Source organism: Podarcis cretensis (genome assembly GCF_951804945.1).
Source record: "Podarcis cretensis genome assembly, chromosome: 16".
NCBI classification, from domain to species: domain Eukaryota; kingdom Metazoa; phylum Chordata; class Lepidosauria; order Squamata; family Lacertidae; genus Podarcis; species Podarcis cretensis.
The window spans coordinates 30366889-30386828 of record NC_137186.1 but is presented as its reverse complement, the minus strand read 5'-3'; the positions used below and the strand labels follow the sequence as shown (position 1 = coordinate 30386828).

Sequence of the window (19940 nt, the reverse complement as noted above, 5' to 3'; positions counted from 1 at the left end):
CCCATAATAGCAGCATAATCAGCCGGGCTCCTCTTTGTGAGCTGTGCTTGATTCTGTGTGGTCTCCTTTTGTTAGGTTGGTTTATGGCGTCGCTCACCTCCTGATTAGGGAGGCAAAGGATGGTGTTGCCAGCTGCCTGCCTCTTGCAGAAAACAGTTTGCATGTTACAATGGGCTTAAGAAGACCCAAATCAGAGCAGAGAGAAGAGGGTAAGGGGCTCTAAAAGATTAGATATCCACCTCTGATTATTTATTTCAATCTCTATTTATTTCATCTATTAATTGCTCCCCATGGGACATCTCGAAGCTTTTGCAAATACTGTAAATATCAATTGCATATAGGTTTTGCAACTGTTATAACAGTTACATATGGATCTACCTGTTCTTCATTTATTAATCCCTTCTCATTAGGCACCTCAAAGAAACGCACTGCGCAGTAAAAGCAGTAATGTGCACATGTAAAAAAAATAGGCAGTTGAAACAATTGCATATATAAATTTTGGTTTTGAAGCAATTGCACATAAAACCATTTTGAAATGACAGCAATTGCATGTATCAAATCACTTTCAGTTCCATGTGAGGTATCTTGACTTCAACGAGCACTCAAAACCCCATCAGTGTTCGGGTGCAATTCAGTTTGTTTCTGCTTTTGCTTTTAACTCTTTGTCTTGGTTTTCGTAATGCCGGTTTCTGTGTGTGTTTGCGCCCTTAAAAAAGAGATTTAAGCAATACTCCTGGAATGCTGTGTGGAGCCCTCAGAAACAGAGCAGCAGCCCGGGTGTTTGGAAATAATGTTAACAATAGACCATATGGGAGGCCTAAACTACCAAGCTTTTATTATTCAGGAGGCGGAAAATGTGGTTTGATATTCAGTTGATATACAGCATAAACGAGAGCCGCAAGCCGGCCTCACTTGAGCTCGGGGGGGGGGGGGGAGATTCAGATGGTCTTTTGAATATAATAACTTAACATTTTGGCCTGAGTCCATAGAATGCTTTCCAGCTGCTGGAGAGGAGCCAAGAAATTGTACACTGTGATCTTAGATGCACACTTGGGTTCTTCCTGCCCTGCTCTCACCCCATCCTGAGTCCTCAATCTTGGATTTTTTTCCCCCTTTCCTTTTTCTCTCTTTACACCCCCTTCACACCCCCTTCACCCCCTCCTCTTTCTCTACCTCTCTGGTTCTTGATCTGAATTGGCATTTGGCAACAGGTGATGAGGGTTCAACGCAACAGGATGTCTCTGCCCCTTTTCCTGTTCTGCAAAATGTCTTGTGGTCTTGAGCGGAGGGGAAGGGCTGTGTCGCTCAGTGGTGGGAGCACCGCTTTGCATACTCTGCGTTCAGTCCCTAAGGGCACCCCCAGGCAGGACTGAGAAAGGTTCTTCCCTGAAACCATGGAGAGCCATGCTGCCAGTCAAGGCACGCAGTATTGGGCTGTTGTTGCTGCTGTTAATTAAATTTATTGTTCTTGTTTAGTCGTTTAGTCGTGTCCACCTCTTCGTGACCCCATGGACCAGAGCATGCCAGGCACTCCTGTCTTCCACTGCCTCCCGCAGTTTGGTCAAACTCATGTTGGTAGCTTTGATAACACTGTCCAACCATCTCGGCCTCTGAAGTCCCCTTCTCTATAAATTAAATTTATAGACTGCCCTAAACCTGCAGATGTCCTTTTGGTCTGACTCAGTGCGGTAGACGTTCGGGTTGTGAACGTGATCCGTGCAGGATGCACATTCGCAACCTGCAGTGTTTGCAACCCGCATTTGCGCACACGCAGGTTGCGATTTGGCATCTCTGTACATGCGCAAAGCGCAATTTAGGGCTTCTGCACATGTGTGACTGCTGAAACCCGGAAGTAAACTGTTCCGGTACTTCTGGGTTTCGGTGGTCCACAACCCGAAAAAACACAACCTGAAGCGGCTGTAACCCGAGGTATGACTGTATAAGGGAGCCTTTATCCCTAACTAAAACGCACACAAAATCAAACTGGGGCTTGTATTGTACAGTCCGACTTCCAAAACGTTCGACTTCCAAAACATTCGGAAACCAAGGCGCAGCTTCCGATTGGCTGCAGGTAGCTCCTGCAGCCAATCGGAAGCCACGGGACCCACGTCGGAAGTTCAAGTTCCAAAGAACGTTCGCGAACCGGAACAGACACTTCCCGGTTTGCGGCGTTCGGGAGCCAAAACGTTCAACTCACAAGGCTTTCGGGATGGAAGGTACGACTGTACTAAGTCCGTTTCGGCTCATAGTTGCTCATTTGCTTTAATATTGCTGCAACTGCTGTATATATCCGCTGCATTTTTCTTTTTTTACTGTCCTACATTCTTGGCTTTATTTTGTTCTTGTGGGATTATCTTTCTCTTGGTCTCTGCGCAGTCCCAGATAATGGGGTGTGTTTGTTTGTGTGTGCAGGCATTTTCCTCCCAGCCCACGGAATGTGAGTTTGTGCACAGTGGGTGATTGTGGGGGGGAAACATTGCGAAACATGTTTTTTTCTTTCATGGAATCATAGCAAAAATGTAGAGTTGGAAAGGGCCCATGAGGGCCATCTAGTCTAGCTCCCTGCAGTGCAGGAATCTGTTGCCCAGTGTGTGACTTGAACCCACAACGCTAAGATTAAGAGTCGTGCTTTACCGACTGAGCTATCCCAGGTTATTCATTTGTGAATCATTTCCTGCGAAACCTTTCAGGGCGATGTAACAGCTAAAAACTTCCTGTATTATTTTATTTTTGTAATGGTGTTAAGAAAACCCCAATCTTATATAGAAACCATTTCCTATCTGGCCAGAACTTTTTTTTTCAGCCGGAACTCAGTTGCGGCACCTCTCAGGTGGGCACCATTTATGGCAAATTCTGCCACCTCTTTTTCTAGAAAAATAGTCCTTCGTCTGGTACAGATAATGACTGAGATACAAAGACAGATATAGAAAACTGCCTTATGCCCAGTCAGATCAATGCAACTCAGTGTTGTCTACACTGACTGGCAGCAGCCCTTCAGGATTTCAGACAACAGTTTCTCTTCCTGTCCCAGTGTAGAAATACAACATGGAGTTACAGTCCTACCTTGGTTGACGAATGCCTTGTGACCCGGACGTTTTGGCTTCCAAATGCCACAAACCCGGAAGTGAGTGTTCTGGTTTGCGAACGTTCTTTAGAACCCGAACATCCGACGCAGCTTCCCATTGGCTGCAGGAGCTTCCTGCAGCCAATCAGAAGCCACACCTTGGTTTCTGAACATTTTGGAAGTCGAACGGACTTCCGGAACGGATTCCGTTCAGCTTCCGAGGTACCATTGTACTTCTCTGCCAGCGCCCCTCCCAGAAGGCTTGCCAAATTTGCAGGGGGTAGAGGGAGCGCTTATTTAGAAGGTTGCAATCATTTTGATATTAGTTCAGTTACAGATAGGTAGCCGTGTTGGTCTGCCATAGTTAAAACAAAATAAAAAAATTCCTTCCAGTAGCACCTTAAAGACCAACTAAGTTAGTTCTTGGTATGAGCTTTCGTGTGCATGCACACTTGTGTATCTGAAGAAGTGTGCATGCACACGAAAGCTCATACCAAGAACTAACTTAGTTGGTCTTTAAGGTGCTACTGGAAGGAATTTTTTAATTTTGTTTTGATATTAGTGTTTTTAATATTTTGTTGGGAGCCACCCAGAGTCGCTGGGGCAACCCAGTCAGATGAGTGGATAATAATAATAATAATAATAATAATAATAATAATAGCAGCAGCAGTACTTTGGGGTACCCATTGAAACCAATAGGCAAGGAGCCTTGGGAGCAGTTATTAAGGATTCTGTTCTCTCTCACATGCACACACACATATGTATGCACACAAACGTGCTCGCTCACTCACACTCATTTATTTTACGTTGAGCCAGTCACAGATTTTTCTGTTGTAAGAGAGTAGGAGCAATTGGAGGATAAAGCTATATTCCGCCTCTGTGGCCACAGAATGCGAGGGTTCCCATAGTTAACTGGTTGGCCACTATGAGAAGAGGACGCTGCATTAGAATTTGTGTTTTTTATATTGTAATTTTATGGTTTGGACTGCCCTGAGATCTGCGGATGAAGAGTGGTATACAAATTTACCGTATTCTCTCTATAAGACGCACCAGACCACAAGACGCACCTAGTTTTTGGAGGAGGAAACAAGGGAAAAAAATATTCTGAATCTCAGAAGCCAGAACAGCAAGAGGGATCGCTGCGCGGTGAAAGCAGCAATCCCTCTTGCTGTTCTGACTTCTGGGATAGCTGCTGTCAGGGGTTCAGGAGCAGAGGCACAGGAGAGAGAGAGAGAGCGGAGAGCGAAGGGGAACAATCCGAGGGCAGCGTAGGGGAGTATGACAGTGGGCCGAGAGATTCCATGAGCTTCTCCAGCGATTCGGAAGATTCCCAGAAGGGGGCACCGATGGCCAGGGCAAGGGGGGTCCCGGGAAGGACGCACCAGAAGCAAGGGGCCAGCGGCGACTCCCAAAGCAGCAGCTGGAGATCGGGACCAGCTTCCCCACCAGGGCGTAGCGGGGGGGAAGAGTCCCATGCGTCAGGGCCGGCTTCCCCTCCAGTGGGGAGAGAAGATGAGGCAGGGCTGACCACGCCCCTATCGCTGAGTGAGGGAACGGAGGGGAAGTCAGACCCAGCCAACCCCCCCGAAGGGGGAAGCAGTGACAGGAGCAGTGTAACGGTCTGGAGGAAGGTTGCCGGCTGGGCGCGCGCGCCAAGTTCAAATGTACAGGAGCGTGGGACAGCAGGGGGGTCGGATTGGGAGCCAGGTCCTAAAGCACGCCGGAAACAGGGGGAAGAATCCGGGGAATCAGCATCAGAAGAGTCCAGAAAGGGCGACACCCCAGCGGGCAGGAGGACCCAGAGGAGAAAGGAGCAAAGGAGGAGGTGGAGCAAGGCTAGGGTCTTGAACTGGTGTCGAGGGGGAGGAGATTCAGATGGAGCTTCAGCGGTCTAGGGTTGAGACGTAGAGCTGCACGCCGCGGCTTTGAAATGGAAACTGAACCTTAATAAAGACTTTTGTATATAGCAAGAACTGGCGTTGGTCCTTTGTGAGCTGGGACCTTGGGCAGCTCTGACAGCTGCGCAGCCGGCATTTGCTCCAATGCACACACATTTCCCCTTACTTTTTAGGAGGGAAAAAGTGAGTCTTATAGAGCAAAAGATATGGTAATTCATCGTCCTCATAGTTTGGCCACTAGCCTCATCCAGCAAGGCTCCTCTGATATGTTCTTATGTTTCCTATTGTTGAGTGAGCACTTAAAGCTCTGTACAGCTTTATTTTTATTGATGGAAGTTACCATCTCTGGAGCTACAGAGCTCCATTTATTATGCCCCAGTTATTACTGGGGCCTTTTGTATATGTGGTGCTGCTGTTAATGAAGAAATACCACTTATCATTGGCGCAACAGGCGTCTGAACCATGAAACCAGGGCTTTTCAGTATATCACCATGACCAGAGATTAATTAGAGCTGAAAGGGATGTGAGGGGGAAATGTTGTCCCATCAAAAACATGCATTGGTTTGGCAAAATATATTTAGATGTTCATATTCTGCTGATCTGTCTGCCTAAAAGTGTTTCATATAAGAATTGGTGGACCGTCTGTTCCTTTTCATAACGACAGAGTTTAATTGTTGAATTAGAAATTGGTAAATTGCTGGTAAATCATGGTTTGGTTGAATCTCTCTAGTCTTTTGGATGAATTTTGAGTGGTTTTGTTATTCATTCTGAAGTATCTCCCAGTTGGATTTCAGTAATGACATTTGGAAAAGTTCGAAATTCGAATTATACCATTGCCAGATTTAGATTTGCTTTTCTAGTTCTATGGATCACGTCCTTCTGTTCTGAAATTTTGGCATTGGGAGTTCAGCAGCATGTGGCACAAGCTTTCCTCACCAAACTACCAGAACAGTCAGTTCAGTTTTATGTTGAACATCTAATGGAAGATAAAAACTCATCACTGTCCATGTTAATTTTCTCTCAGTAGCAGTGTAAGCAAGAGAACAGCTCACCACCTGAAACTGAAAGGACTTCTCTTCAGGCTCCAACTGTATGATTTTTTCATATGTTGTACCCTGCAATCTGTTTTCCTCTTAGATTCTTGGGTGCTGTGTGTTTTTAATTTTGCTCTGTTGGCTATGATGATTTGATTGATTGAAATGAACCAGTTAAGGTCCTAAGGCGTCGACATGCTTGTTTTTCGTTGATAACTGACCACAAACCTCTTAAGTTATCACAGTGCAGTGCAGACAGCTTGGACTGTTAAACTCACGGCAGCCTCTCTGCTTAATCTTACTTCCCCATCATTACTAGAATATTATTATTATTATTATTATTATTATTATTATTATTATTACATATTTTTATTTGCACAGTACAGTCATGCCTTGGAATTCAAATGGAATCCATTCCGGAAATCCGTTCGACTTCCAAAACATTCAAAAACCAAATTGCAGTTTCTGATTGGCTTCCTGCAGCTAATCAGAAGCCGCGGAAGCCCCATGGGATGTTCAGGTTCCAAAAATAGTTTGCAAATTGAATAATCACTTGCCGGGTTTGGTTCCGTTCAGGAACCAAAACGTCCACGTTCCAGGGCGTTCGGGATCCGAGGTACGACTGTATATGCTTTTCAATATATATTTTTCTTGATATTTTTATTTCCCACCCTTACTTCCATGATGTTTTTATTCCCACTTTATACCTACTGCTTTATACAGCATACTTAAATCTAATACAATTATCCTCTATTTCACTTATCACCGTTTTCATTCCGCAGCTCATAATTTGTACCCTGCCCACGTTTTCGTTTAACAGTTCTTCAAATAGTCCGGAAAGAGTCTCCACTCTTCCATAAACAGTTAGTCCCTTTTATCTCTTACATTTGCTGTCAATTTCACTATTTCTGCATAGTCCATTAACTTTCAAAGCCATTCCTCCTTAGTTGGTACTTCTCCTTTCCATTTCTGCACGTACAGGATTCTGGCTGCTGTTGTTGCATACGTAGATAGTTAAAACATATTTTGTGGGATTATTTTTATTATTATTATTAATATCCCACCTTTCCCCTACTTGGGGACTCAAGGCAGCTTACAAAAATTAGTACACGGAAAAACAAATAAAAGATAATAGTAAAAAAAAGTAATTAAACTATAATAGAATTAAAACAGTAAGAGAACAAATACAGCGTACCTTGGTTCTCAAACTTAATCCGTTCCGGAAGTCTGTTCCAAAACCAAAGCATTCCAAAACCAAGGCACACTTTCCCATAGAAAGTAATGCAAAATGGATTAATCCGTTCCGGACTTTTAAAAACAACCCCTAAAACAGCAATTCAACATGAATTTTACTATTTAAAGAGACCATTGATCCATAAAATGAAAGCACTAAACAATGTACTTCTGTCACAGAATCAATCAGTAGCTGAACTGGGTCCACATAGTCGCAAAAACAAAAACGCAAAATAAATAGCAAAAACAGACAGACCTCAGTGTAACACTCAAAACAGAAGTGTGGCACTCAAAATGAAGCACGTTTGGCTTCCGACAAATGTTCGCAAACCGGAACCCTTACTTCCCGGTTTGCAGTACAGTGGTGCCTCGCAAGACGAAAAGAATCCGTTCCGCGAGTCTCTTCGTCTAGCGGTTTTTTCGTCTTGCGAAGCAACCCTGTTAGCGGATTAGCACTATTAGCAGCTTAGCGGCTTAGAAAAAGGGGTGGAAAGCGAAAAAAATCGCAAGACGTTTTCGTCTTGCGAAGCAAGCCCATAGAGAAAATCGTCTTGCGAAGCGCCTCGAAAAACGGAAAACCCTTTCGTCTAGCGGGTTTTTTGTCTTGCGAGGCATTCGTCTTGCGGGGCACCACTGTATTTGGGTTCGAAGTTGTTTGAATACCAAGGCGTTTGAGAACCAAGGTACCACTGTATGTTAATATATAGATAGTAAAAACAGCAGCACTATTAAAAGCCGTTTCCTTGAAAACAATCAGTTCCCGAAAGCCTGTTGGAGGAAAATGGTCTTCAGCTTGCCAGCGGAAGCACAGCAAGGATATGACCCCTATTTGTGCCACTCCAAACTCCCCTGTGGACGGTCAGGAAATAAATGTGATTCGGTTTTGTGCCAAACCTTTGTGTAAATCACGGCTGTCATCTGTAGAACGCACACTGGCAAGGCCCCGAGCCTTAACCTGGTTATCATGCCTGCGTATCTGTAGTCAAAAGCGGTGGCTTTAATGAATGTCATTCATGGGATGCCTGAACCATTCACACTTAGAGTATCTGTTCCAGCTTGCAAAGTAGAATGCATGGTGTGGTCCTGAAACTGCGGTTGTTGGGGTTTGTGTGTGTCTGGGAAGAGTTGCATTTGATGCCTGAAATGGTTTGCAGAAGGGCAGGGGTTGCGTTGGTTAGTGACATGTAAAGGTAAAGGTAAAGGGACCCCTGACCATTAGGTCCAGTCGTGACCGACTCTGGGGTTGCAGCGCTCATCTCGCTTTATTGGCCAAGGGAGCCAGCGTACAGCTTCCGGGTCATGTGGCCAGCATGACTAAGCCACTTCTGGCGAACCAGAGCAGCGCACGGAAACGCCGTTTACCTTCCCGCCGGAGCGGTACCTATTTATCTACTTGCACTTTGACGTGCTTTCGAACTGCTAGGTTGGCAGGAGCAGGGACCGAGCAACGGGAGCTCACCCTGTCACAGGGATTCGAACCGGCGACCTTCTGATCGGCAAGTCCTAGGCTCTGTGGTTTAACCCACAGTGCTACCCACGTCCCAGTGACACATTAGCGAAACTGAATTTCAACATGCTTGCTTAGCAGACAACTCTGCTGTTTGTCAAAGGTTTTTAGGTGCTTAAAAATATATATCAAAATCTCTGGGCCTTAATTTGCGTTGGGTTGGGTCTAAAAGCATTCAGGAGTGGAAAACTTTCCAGCCTACCCAACTCATTTTTTAAAAAAACACCTGGCAAGGCATATTGCAAACCTGTTATTCTAGAACTGTGGTTGAATGGGGATGACCACCATTACCTGACAAAGCTAGCAAACGAAACAGCCACAACAAGCTCCAACTCGGATCGCTCTATCAGAGGTTTGGGAAGCAGGGAGATGTGTTGAGCAAATTGATGGGCAACGGATGGACTGTGATTTAGTGACCACCCTGTGTGTATGCCTCTATCCATATCCCTCTGCATACTGCCCTCCCGTTGTCTGGGTCGCTCCTGTGGAAGGCAAAAGGGGGCTGGTTTTCTCAATAGGCGTTTCTTTTAGGATAGAGGGAGGGAATCATCTTTAATGTTGGTTGAATTGCCCCAGGCACAATTTGTTGGCAGAGGGGGGAGCTCATGCTTTCAGCAGAAGCCAATACAGTGGTACCTTGGTTCTCAAACGCCTTGGTAATCAAGCAACTTGGCACCCAAACAAGGCAAACCCAGAAGTAATCGTTCCGGTTTGCGAAATTTTTTCGGAAGCCGAACGTGCTCTGTTTTGAGTGTTAGGCTTCCGATTTGAGTGTTGCACTGAGGTCTGTCCGTTTTTGCTATTTATTTTGCAGTTTTGTTTATGCGGCTCTTTTTGTTTTGTTTTCGTGACTGTGTGGAACCCCAGTTCAGCTACTGATTGATTGTGTGACTGCAGTACATTCTTTATTGCTTTCAGTTAATGGTCTTGTTGGATAGTAAAATTCATGCTAAATTGCTGTTTTATGGGTTGTTTTTAAAAGTCTGGAATGGATTAATCCATTTTGCATTGCTTTCTATGGGAAAGCGCACCTTGGTTTTGGAACGCTTTGGTTTTGGAACGGACTTCCGGAATGGATTAAGTTTGAGAACCAAGGTACCACTACACAGTGGTACCTCGGGTTACATACGCTTCAGGTTACAGACTCCGCTAACGCAGAAATATTACCTCGGGTTAAGAACTTTGCTTCAGGATGAGAACAGAAATTGTGCTCTGGCGGCGCGGCGGCAGCAGGAGGCCCCGTTAACTAAAGTGGTGCTTCAGGTTAAGAACAGTTTCAGGTTAAGAACGGACCTCCGGAACGAATTAAGTACTTAACCCGAGGTACCACTGTACTGTAGAGAGCCAGAACCAAGAATGGGGAGATGGGACCCCACCCTTTCTCTTCGGCAACTCCCTGTCTCTCCACCCTTTTCTCTCTTTCAACCCCCCTCTCTGTTTCTCTCTCCCCCTCCGTTACTTTTTCAGCATCCCCCCCCAAAAAACTTCCTTCCTTTCAGAATTCGACCCCCCCCCCCCAACTTCACCTGCATTAAATTAAACTGAGGGCCATTTGTGGCCCTGGGTTCCCAAGTCTCTGCCCCCCTCCCCCATTTTAGCAGAGCAGGGTAGAGGGGTAAATGATGGAGAGGAAGCGATAAGGGTTTGCTTATTCATGCTATTTACCCCTGATCAAAATCAATTGACCATTGACCTCTTTCTCTCTCTTTCCTACAGGTAATGTTGCCTGTTGCCCCAGGGCAAACTCCCCCTGTTGGTAGCTGAGGTAAGAAAAACACCCACACCCACACAAACACAAATATATATTTAAAATGCTCTTAGCTTCTTATGCTGTCCAGAAATGAAAGTGCTGTGTTGTATCCAAGAGTTACACCGACTAGTTAAATCTCGTTGTGTGTTCCCACCAGGGATGGAGGAGAAATGTGGTTTGTTTCTCATTTCAAAGCGAATCTACCTGATTTGCCCTTCCTGAAACAACACACAGAGCTTAAATGCACCTCCTTTGACTCATTTGAGAGCCGAAGCTCTCCACGTTTTGCAGGGCGGTCCTCTTAAAACCATAAAACGCATATATTAGGGGGAAATGTGCCTGAGAACGCATGAATGTGTAAGAGTGACGTTAAAAAAAAATGCAGGAAAGTGATTCCAGGAAGTGTGCGTTCAGGGTAAAAGTCCACTCAAAAATGTGAGCGCTAAATCTTACAGGTGATGCAGAAATGATGGCGGACTGAATTTAAGAGCGGTAAATTGAGAAACTGGGAGAACCCAAAACTGACAGATTTGTCCATCCATGTCTGCTTGTACTACTCAGATCAGGGTAGTTGGGAAAGAAGAGGGGTCGCATCATCGCTTTTCAGGCCTGCGCACCCTGTGAAGAGGGGGATGGGTCTGGTGGTTATTCCAGAGGGATTTCTGCGAAAGAAAGGTGTTGTGGTTCTGCATTAGGCACCCATTAGAATCTGCAGAAATATATAGATGAGGGCCTTTGCTCTAAGAGTCCCTAGTGATGGGTAAATGCTGGGTTCTTAATAAAAGAAGTGCATGCACCAGGGATAGAAGGGACCTGTGGGACACATGTTGTTTAGTCGTTTAGTCGTGTCCGACTCTTCATGACCCCATGGACCAGGGCACTCCAGGCACTTCTGTCTTCCACTGCCTCCCGCAGTTTGGTCAAACTCATGTTGATAGCTTTGAGAACATTGTCCAACCATCTCATCCTCTGTCATCCCCTTCTCCTTGTGCCCTCCATCTTTCCCAACATCAGGGTCTTTTCCAGGGAGTCTTCTCTTCTCATGAGGTGGCCAAAGTATTGGAGCCTCAGCTTCAGGATCTGTCCTTCCAGTGAGCACTCAGGGCTGATTTCCTTAAGAATGGAGAGGTTTGATCTTCTTGCAGTCCATCTCAGGAGTCTCCTCCAGCACCATAATTCAAAAGCATCAATTCTTCGGTGGCCAGCCTTCTTTATGGTCCAGCTCTCACTTCCATACATCACTACTGGGAAAACCGTAGCTTTAACTATATGGACCTTTGTCGGCAAGGTGATGTCTCTGCTTTTTAAGATGCTGTCTAGGTTTGCCATCGCCTTTCTTCCAAGGAGCAGGCGTCTTTTAATTTCGTGGCTGCTGTCACCATCTGCAGTGATCATGGAGCCCAAGAAAGTAAAATCTCTCACTGCCTCCATTTCTTCCCCTTCTATTTGCCAGGAGGTGATGGGCCCAGTGGCCATGATCTTTGTTTTTTTGATGTTGAGCTTCAAACCATATTTTGCACTCTCCGTGCGACACATACACACCCCAATATTGCTGAACTACAACTCACATCATGCCCTGATAACTGGACAAGGGGGAGTTGTGGAGCCTACAACATTGGGCCAGGGCGCTTCAGATTCTCAACCCTAATCGATTTAAGGAGAGTGTCCTCTGCCCCTTTGGAACAATTATTATTATTATTATTATTATTATTATTATTATTATTATTAAATTTCTATACCGCCCTACACCTGAAAGTCTCAGGGCAGTTCACATAAAATATCAAATACATAAAACCAAAACAAAGCCAACAACCCAATAAAAAAACCCCAAAGAACCAGCATTTTTAGAAAGGGTATAGGATAAACAGTTGGTTTATCCACATGCCGGTTTCACCAGCTTAATGCACCTACGTGATTAATCAGCTGAAGATTTAATTAAGTGGCACATCCTACCAAATACACACACTCTCTTATTTATTTCATAAGAGTTATGCACCAGTTGATTGTGTAAAAATATATATATGCAACCCCTCCCCCAAGTGTGGTTTACAAAAAGATAAAACAATCAAATTATTGATAAAACAATCAACAGCCATAATTTAAAGCAGTGGTTCCTAAAGTGGGTGGTATCCTGCTTCCAAATGGGATGGGATTGCCAGGGTGTGGGGGCAGCACTGGAGTTATAAATCCTGGCTATCAGATTTTGAAAAAACTGGTATCACTGTACTGGGAAGCGGATGGCGCTGTGGGTTAAACCACAGAGCCTAGGACTTGCCAATCAGAAGGTCGGCGGTTTGAATCCCTGCGACGGGGTGAGCTCCCGTTGCTCGGTCCCTGCTCCTGCCAGCCTAGCAGTTTGAAAGCACACCAGTGCAAGCAGATAAATAGGTACCGCTCTGGTGGGAAGGTAAACGGCGTTTCCGTGAGCTGCTCTGGTTCGCCAGAAGCGGCTTAGTCCTGCTGGCCACATGACCCGGAAGCTTTACGCCGGTTCCCTCGGCCAATAAAGCGAGATGAGCGCCGCAACCCAGTCGGCCATGACTGGACCTAATGGTCAGGGGTCCCTTTACCTTTACCTTTAATATCACTGTATCAAGTTCATTAGCTTTGTTGAATTCATTAAGCTCAATAATTTCAATTGACTTTTGAACAGATGCGCTATTGTTATTGTTCTGAATTGGACAGGGGACCCTGAGTTTCTGGAACCAAGCGGGGTGGTAGCCTGAAAAATCTGGGAACCACTGATTGAAAACATTTTAAAAAGTTGAAATCAACAACAAGCTATACAGTAAATGGATTAAAACGCAAAACAACATCCTAGGGTAGGCTTGTCTGAACAGAAATGTTTTTAGCAGACGCCCCAAAGAGAGGAAGGAATGGAAGGTGATCAGCCTTTCTGTGTTACTGTTTTAGACAGAAAGCATTTACAGCCAGTGAGAACATTGGAGAAGAAAAATATTTAAGAAGGTGGGGCGGTGATGGGGAGAGAGAACCTTGGAGTTGATTCCGGGGCCAGCAGTTCAGGTGATGAACACACATGCGAAAACCATAACCGAGATGTTATTTAGCGTTTGTTTCCATGGGAATGCTTTGGCGAGCGCACACCCGTCCTCTTGGGTTCTTTCCTGTACATTTCCTGCAAGGGAGCATGTGTTAGATCTTTCTATCCAAGAGACACATGTTTCATATTTTCCCATAACCTCTTCCTGACCCTTTTGGCTGAGGGAAGGAAATGCAAGATGAGACTGCGTCTTCTCTCTTGATTGTGATTACTTACACAAAACGGAAAAAATTCTGTGTGGCTCTGCCCTCTCCCCTTCCCCCATGCTCTCTGGGGTGTGTGTGTGTGTGTGTGTGTGTGTGTTTGCACACACATTTGTGCAGTATTCTTTGGAACCATAAACTATTGTTGGAGGGGAAAGCCGGGTTCCAAGGAAGCTTCCTAGCAGGCTCGCGAGATGGTTGCGTCGACCGTTTGGGCGGTTTCCCTCCTCTCGAGCTCTAAATACGACAGACTTCATTAGCGGATGACTCTGGGTAAAGGGGAGGGAAATTACGATGGCCCCCTCGCTAAGGTTAGGAGCGCCTACCCCCAAAGGACTTCTGCATTTCAGTTTTGACAGCTGCTGTCGGTGGCTTGAGGGGAATGCAAAGCAAAGACCCCCTTGCAGCATCTTCCATCTGATCTGCGCCAAAGTGTCCAGAAAATGGGTAGGGTGATTTCCAGATTTGGGCTTCCGGGAGAGATTGGAGACAAACATTTCCTGTGATTCTCAGAGGGTGATTCTCTTATCACCCAGCAACATGGTCGTCAAACCCCTATGTTCTTTGTACAGTCGTACCTTGGATCCCAAATGGCTTATTTGGCGAAGAGACTCACGGAACGGATTCTTTTTGTCTTGCGAGGCACCACTGTATCTTCTGGAGCACTCCCCCCCCCCCCCCATCTCTGCAATAAAGCCATTATAATGAGCCGTGAGCAGACTTGGCAAACCTTCAGCCACAGAAAATGTGAACATTTACAGTGGTAAAAAGGTAAAGGTAAAGGTACCCCTGCCCGTACGGGCCAGTCTTGACAGACTCTGGGGTTGTGCGCCCATCTCACTTAAGAGGCCAGGGGCCAGCGCTGTCCGGAGACACTTCCAGGTCACGTGGCCAGCGTGACATCGCTGCTCTGGCGAGCCAGAGCCGCACACGGAAACGCCGTTTACCTTCCCGCTGGTAAGCGGTCCCTATTTATCTACTTGCACCCGGAGGTGCTTTCGAACTGCTAGGTTGGCAGGCGCTGGGACCGAGCAGCGGGAGCGCACCCCGCCGCAGGGATTCGAACCGCCGACCTTTCGATCGGCAAGTCCTAGGCGCTGAGGCTTTAACCCACAGCGGTACCTCGGGTTAAGTACTTAATTCGTTCCAGAGGTCCGTTCTTAACCTGAAACCGTTCTTAACCTGAAGCACCACTTTAGCTAATGGGACCTCCTACTGCTGCCGTGCCGGCGGAGCAAGATTTCTGTTCTCATCCTGAAGCAAAGTTCTTAACCTGAGGTAATATTTCTGGGTTAGTGGAGTCTGTAACCTGAAGCGTATGTAACCCGAGGTACCACGGTACCTGCTTCCTTTTTATTACTTTGTTTCCCGTTGAGCACCTGTTCCCGAAACAGCTCCGGGCAGCATAAACACCTCTTGGCGTCCAGCATTTCCAAACCGTTTTTCTGTTTATCCATAACATTCCTCCGATTGGTGCCGTGCTAGTGTTGCTCCTCTTCCTTTTGAAAATATTCGTTTTGGCATCGGCGCTCTAGATGCTGAGGTTTCCTTCTCACGTCACGCCCCACAATCTCTTCCAAAGAGGTTCTGTGTGGAGCCAGACCCTTGGCTTCATCAAATTCGTGTCCTGCTTTCCAGACCCCCAGACCCCACCCCCGCTTCTCCCTTGGATGCTTCATGCAATGCACCCCATGGACTATCCAACGCAATCAGCATTTCCGTCTGGAAATGGGCACCGGGAACCAAAGCAGCACTGTTTCTCAGCTGCTCATTCTTGTTCGGCACGGAGGGATGATAATGATAATGATAATGATAATGATAATGATAATGATAATGATAATAATATTTATACCCCACCCATCTGGCTGAGTTTCCCCAGCCACTCTGGGCGGCTTCCAATTAAGTGTTAAAAACAACACAGCATTAAATATCAAAAACTTCCCTGAACAGGGCTGCCTTCAGATGTCTTTTAAAGAGAAGATAGCTGCTTATTTCCTTCACATCTGAAGGGAGGGCGTTCCACAGAGCGGGCGCCACTACCGAGAAGGCCCTCTGTCTGGTTCCCTGAAACCTCACTTCTCGCAGTGAGGGAACCGCCAGAAGGCCCTCGGCGCTGGACCTCAGTGTCCGGGCAGAATGATGGAGGTGGAGACGCTCCTTCAGGTGTACTGGGCCGAGGCCGTTTAGGACTTTAAAGGTCAGCACCAACACTTTGAATTGTGCTCGGAAACGTACTGGGAAAACTGCTACTCAACTCCCAAGGTTTCCATTTCTCTCTTGGGTACCTTCAGAGGTGGGGAATATTGCACTAGGTTTTTTTTATCGTGATTCTAGTGCTTATGTCTCTTTTTCTAATGATCCCTACGCAGTGCGGTTCCTGTTGTTGTGATGGAAAAGGCTTTTTGACCGCTCTACTGGCATGTCATTCTAAATTTCTTGCACACTGGTGGACGCGGCATAACACAACAACGAAAGTCACTGGGCGATGTTGCTTTTCGCCCCCTCTTTCCATACATGATTCTCCCCTCCCCCCCCCATTGAAAACCACAGGAAAGAACTGTACCACCCCAATGTTTGTCAGTTACTTTCACCATTTTCTGGGTTGAGGGGGAACAGATTTTTTTCCTGGAATCAAATAACATTGAGCATCAAACATGGGCTATGTTTCATTAGTTTTCCAGAAGTCGTGTGAGAGCTCAAATGTAATGTGGAAATTAACCATTAAGGAAATGTTGGGGGAAATGGAATAAATGGTTATGTGAATGCAGCCCCCCTCCTTTTTGTCCTAGTGAACTCTTGTAAAGAACTCTTGTTTTGTCTTTGGCAGGGCTTAGAAAGTTCGTTTTTAAAAAGAATCTCATTCCAGTTCAGTATGTCCCAAAAGGATCTGATTCCAGTTCAACAGACACACTTGGTTTACGTTCAGTTCACGTTTATCCAAATGACGCTCAGCAATCCTTTTTCCAGCACTTTTCCAAATGTTACATGCACACTGCTGAAGTATAAAATACACATAAAGAAGACATCAAAACACGCAAACACAGGGGTTTGTGAATGGTTTTGATCCCCCTGCAATTAAGATGGCTAAGCTTCAAGACCCAAAGAGTTTAAATTTTTTTAAAATGTAAGAAGTTAGAAGATGAACTGAAAAATACCCCGGAATGAACTTAATTCACATGTCGTTCACCCAGCAATTGCGGGAACTGCTTCAGAGGGGTAGTTCAGATATTTTCAAAAAAAAACTACTTCAGGGCACTTTATTAAACCAGGCTGGTGCATTGCAAGCAATGGCCTTAGATAGCTTTCTGCATTAAATCCTTTCTTTTCTTATCACACCCCACAGTTGGCTCCCACCGAGACAGCATGTCAGGTCCCAACATTTGCTTCTTCATGGCTGTGTTGGTGTGTGAGAGAGAAAGAGAGAGGCTGCTGGAGCACAAATGTTCTCTGCCTAAAACATTTCCAAAGCCTCAGGCCAGTGTAGGCTTTTGAAAATAACTTCCCTTTTGAGGGCAGTTATCAGATACCCCTGTGGGGTGAGCCTACAGCTGGTGTGCCAGGGTCCTAACCTAATCCTTCCTACGGAGGCCACAGGGTGCAATTGTGCCTCTGAGTATATTTCAAGGGGCAGCACCTGTTGGGTTGTGGCTGCTGGATGCCTTGAGAACCAAGGAATTTGATTGGGGGAAGCGTAAAGGAGTTGCTCCCTTTCGCCCCTTGTGTGTTTCTCCTGCCCTTCCTTTCTGCTTCTCGTTGTTGTTTAGTTGTGTCCGACTCTTCGTGACCTCCTGGACCGCAGCACGCCAGGCACTCCTGTCTTCCACTGCCTCCCCCAGTTTGGTCAAACTCATGCTGGTAGCTTCGAGAACACTGTCTAACCATCTCACCCTCTGTTGTCCCCTTCTCCTTGTGCACTCCATCTTTCCCAACATCAGGGTCTTTTCCAGGGAGTCTTCTCTTCTCATGAGTATTGGAGTCTCAGCTTCAGTATCTGTCCTTCCAGGGAGCACTCAGGGCTGATTTCCTTCAGAATGGAGAGGTTTGATCTTCTTGCAGTCCATGGGACTCTCAAGAGTCTCCTCCAGCACCATAATTCAGAAGCATCAATTCTTTGGCGATCAGTCTTCTTTGTGGTCCAGCTCTCACTTCCATACATCACTACTGAGAAAACCATAGCTTTAACTATATGGACCTTTGTTGGCAAGGTGATGTCTCTACTTTTTAAGATGCTGCCTACGTTTGTCATTGCTTTTCTCCCAAGAAGCAGGCATCTTAATTTCGTGGTTGCTGTCACCCTCTGCAGTGATCATGGAGCCCAAGAAAGTAAATCTCCCACTGCCTCCATTTCTTCCCCTTCTATTTGCCAGGAGGTGATGGGCCCAGTGGCCATGATCTTCATTTTTTTGATGTTGAGCTTCAGACCATATTTTGCGCTCTCCTCTTTCACCCTCAATAAAAGGTTCTTTAATTCCTCCTCACTTTCTGCCATCAAGGTTGTGTCATCTGCATATCTGAGGTTGTTGATATTTCTGCTTCTCATAGGGCTGACCAAAAAGCAGCCCCCCCCCCCCGGTTTTCCCATTTGCCAGGTGAAGAAGCTGAGCTTGGGAGTTTTGGAGGTGAGGGTTGGCTGGTAGCTACCAAACCACTTTATTGAGAATAATAGCAGCAGTGGTAATAGTTTGGGGAGCGCCTCAAGAAGGGATGAAATGTTCCCAGAGGGTTTCTTGGCCATTCCCCCCCCCCCCGAGTGATTATAGCCCAGCTCTGGTTCCTCGGTGGAAAAGTTGGGCACCTCCGAATTATCCGTGCCGTGAATTTCGACACCAGAAATTCTCAAAATGGTGTTTGACCCAGCGCAGAGCTGCTTCCTTCCTTCAAGACAAGTCCAAACTGCAATTCCCAGCAGGGCGTGGGGCGGTCAGGAAATAATTTGGTGTCTCTCCTGTAGCTGTAGAACATCTCTGGTGTTAAAACAGGTTCAGATTATAACGTTCTGCTTTCACTGCTGGAGGCAGTATCCCTCTGAAGGCCAGTTGATGGGAACTGGAAGTGGGGGCAGTGCAGTTGCGTTCGGATTCTGCTTTCGGAGGCTCCCTAAACATCTGGTTGGCCCCTGCAGGAACAGGAAATTGGACTTGATGCTTCTGAATCGCATTTACTGGAAACCGCAGGACTAGATAAGTATTTTGGTCCTGCTTTCAGGCTTCTGAAGCATATCTGGTTGCCACTGTGAGAACGGGATGCTGGACTAAACGGACCATTGGCCTAATCCAATATGCTGTTCTCATGTTATTGTACATTAATGCCACTTGTCAGATTTATTCTCCACTTTTTAGTGGAAAACGATAGCAGGCAGCTATGACTTCAGCTCCAGGAAATGCTTTGTTGCACACCTGCTGTGGTGATAACCTTTTTTATGGTTGCTGCTGTTTTGCTTATTTTATAACTGTATGCTAAATTGTTGTGATCTGCTCTGGATCATTATGGGAAAGGTTGGGGAGAAATCTGATAAATAAGTGCATGTGCTTCTGTGTATATATATATACAGTGGTACCTCAGGTTACATACGCTTCAGGTTACAGACATTTCAGGTTACAGACTCTGCTAACCCAGAAATAGTGCTTCGGGTTAAGAACTTTGCTTCAGGATGAGAACAGATATTGTGCTCTGGCGGCGCGGCGGCAGCGGGAGGCCCCATTAGCTAAAGTGGTGCTTCAGGTTAAGAACAGTTTCAGGTTAAGAACGGACCTCCGGAACGAATTAAGTTCTTAACCCGAGGTACCACTGTACACGCGCATATGCACACACCCACATTTATTTCCTTCATTGGAGGTTTTTGGTTGAATGGCACCTGTCAGGGATTCTTTAGGTGTGATTCCTGCCTTGCAGTGGCTGGACCTTGTGGTCCCTTCCAACTCCATGATTCTGCATATACTCTGTGATTCTGTATATATGGAGACACGGGTGGCACCGTGGTCTAAACCACTGAACCTCTTGGGCTTGCTGATCAGAAGGTTGGTGGTTCGAATCCCCGTAACGGAGTGAGCTCCTGTTGCTCTGACTCAGCTCCTGCCAACCTAGCAGTTCGAAAACATGCCAGTACAAGTAGATAAATAGGTACCACTGCGGTGGGAAGGTAAACGGCGTTTCTGTGCACTCTGGTTTCCGTCATGGTGTTCTGTTGCAC

General features: G+C 46.1%; 1 protein-coding gene and 1 long non-coding RNA gene across 12 annotated transcripts in view; both read left to right on the top strand.

Annotated features, from left to right (window-relative positions):
- Positions 1 to 19940, top strand: part of LOC307205166 — a 246053-nt gene that overhangs the window by 50792 nt on the left and 175321 nt on the right. The gene's annotated exons all lie outside the window — the stretch shown is intronic.
- The window catches only part of HIC2 (HIC ZBTB transcriptional repressor 2), a 148454-nt gene that overhangs the window by 89487 nt on the left and 39027 nt on the right, over positions 1 to 19940 (top strand). For 10 of the 11 annotated variants that reach the window (XM_079956805.1, XM_079956806.1, XM_079956797.1 and 7 more), the window contains exon 2: positions 10453 to 10501. The exons of the other annotated variant lie outside the window; for it this stretch is intronic. The gene's annotated coding sequence lies outside the window, so the exon portion shown is untranslated. The remainder of the gene's footprint in view (positions 1 to 10452; positions 10502 to 19940) is intronic. 11 annotated transcript variants of the gene reach the window in all.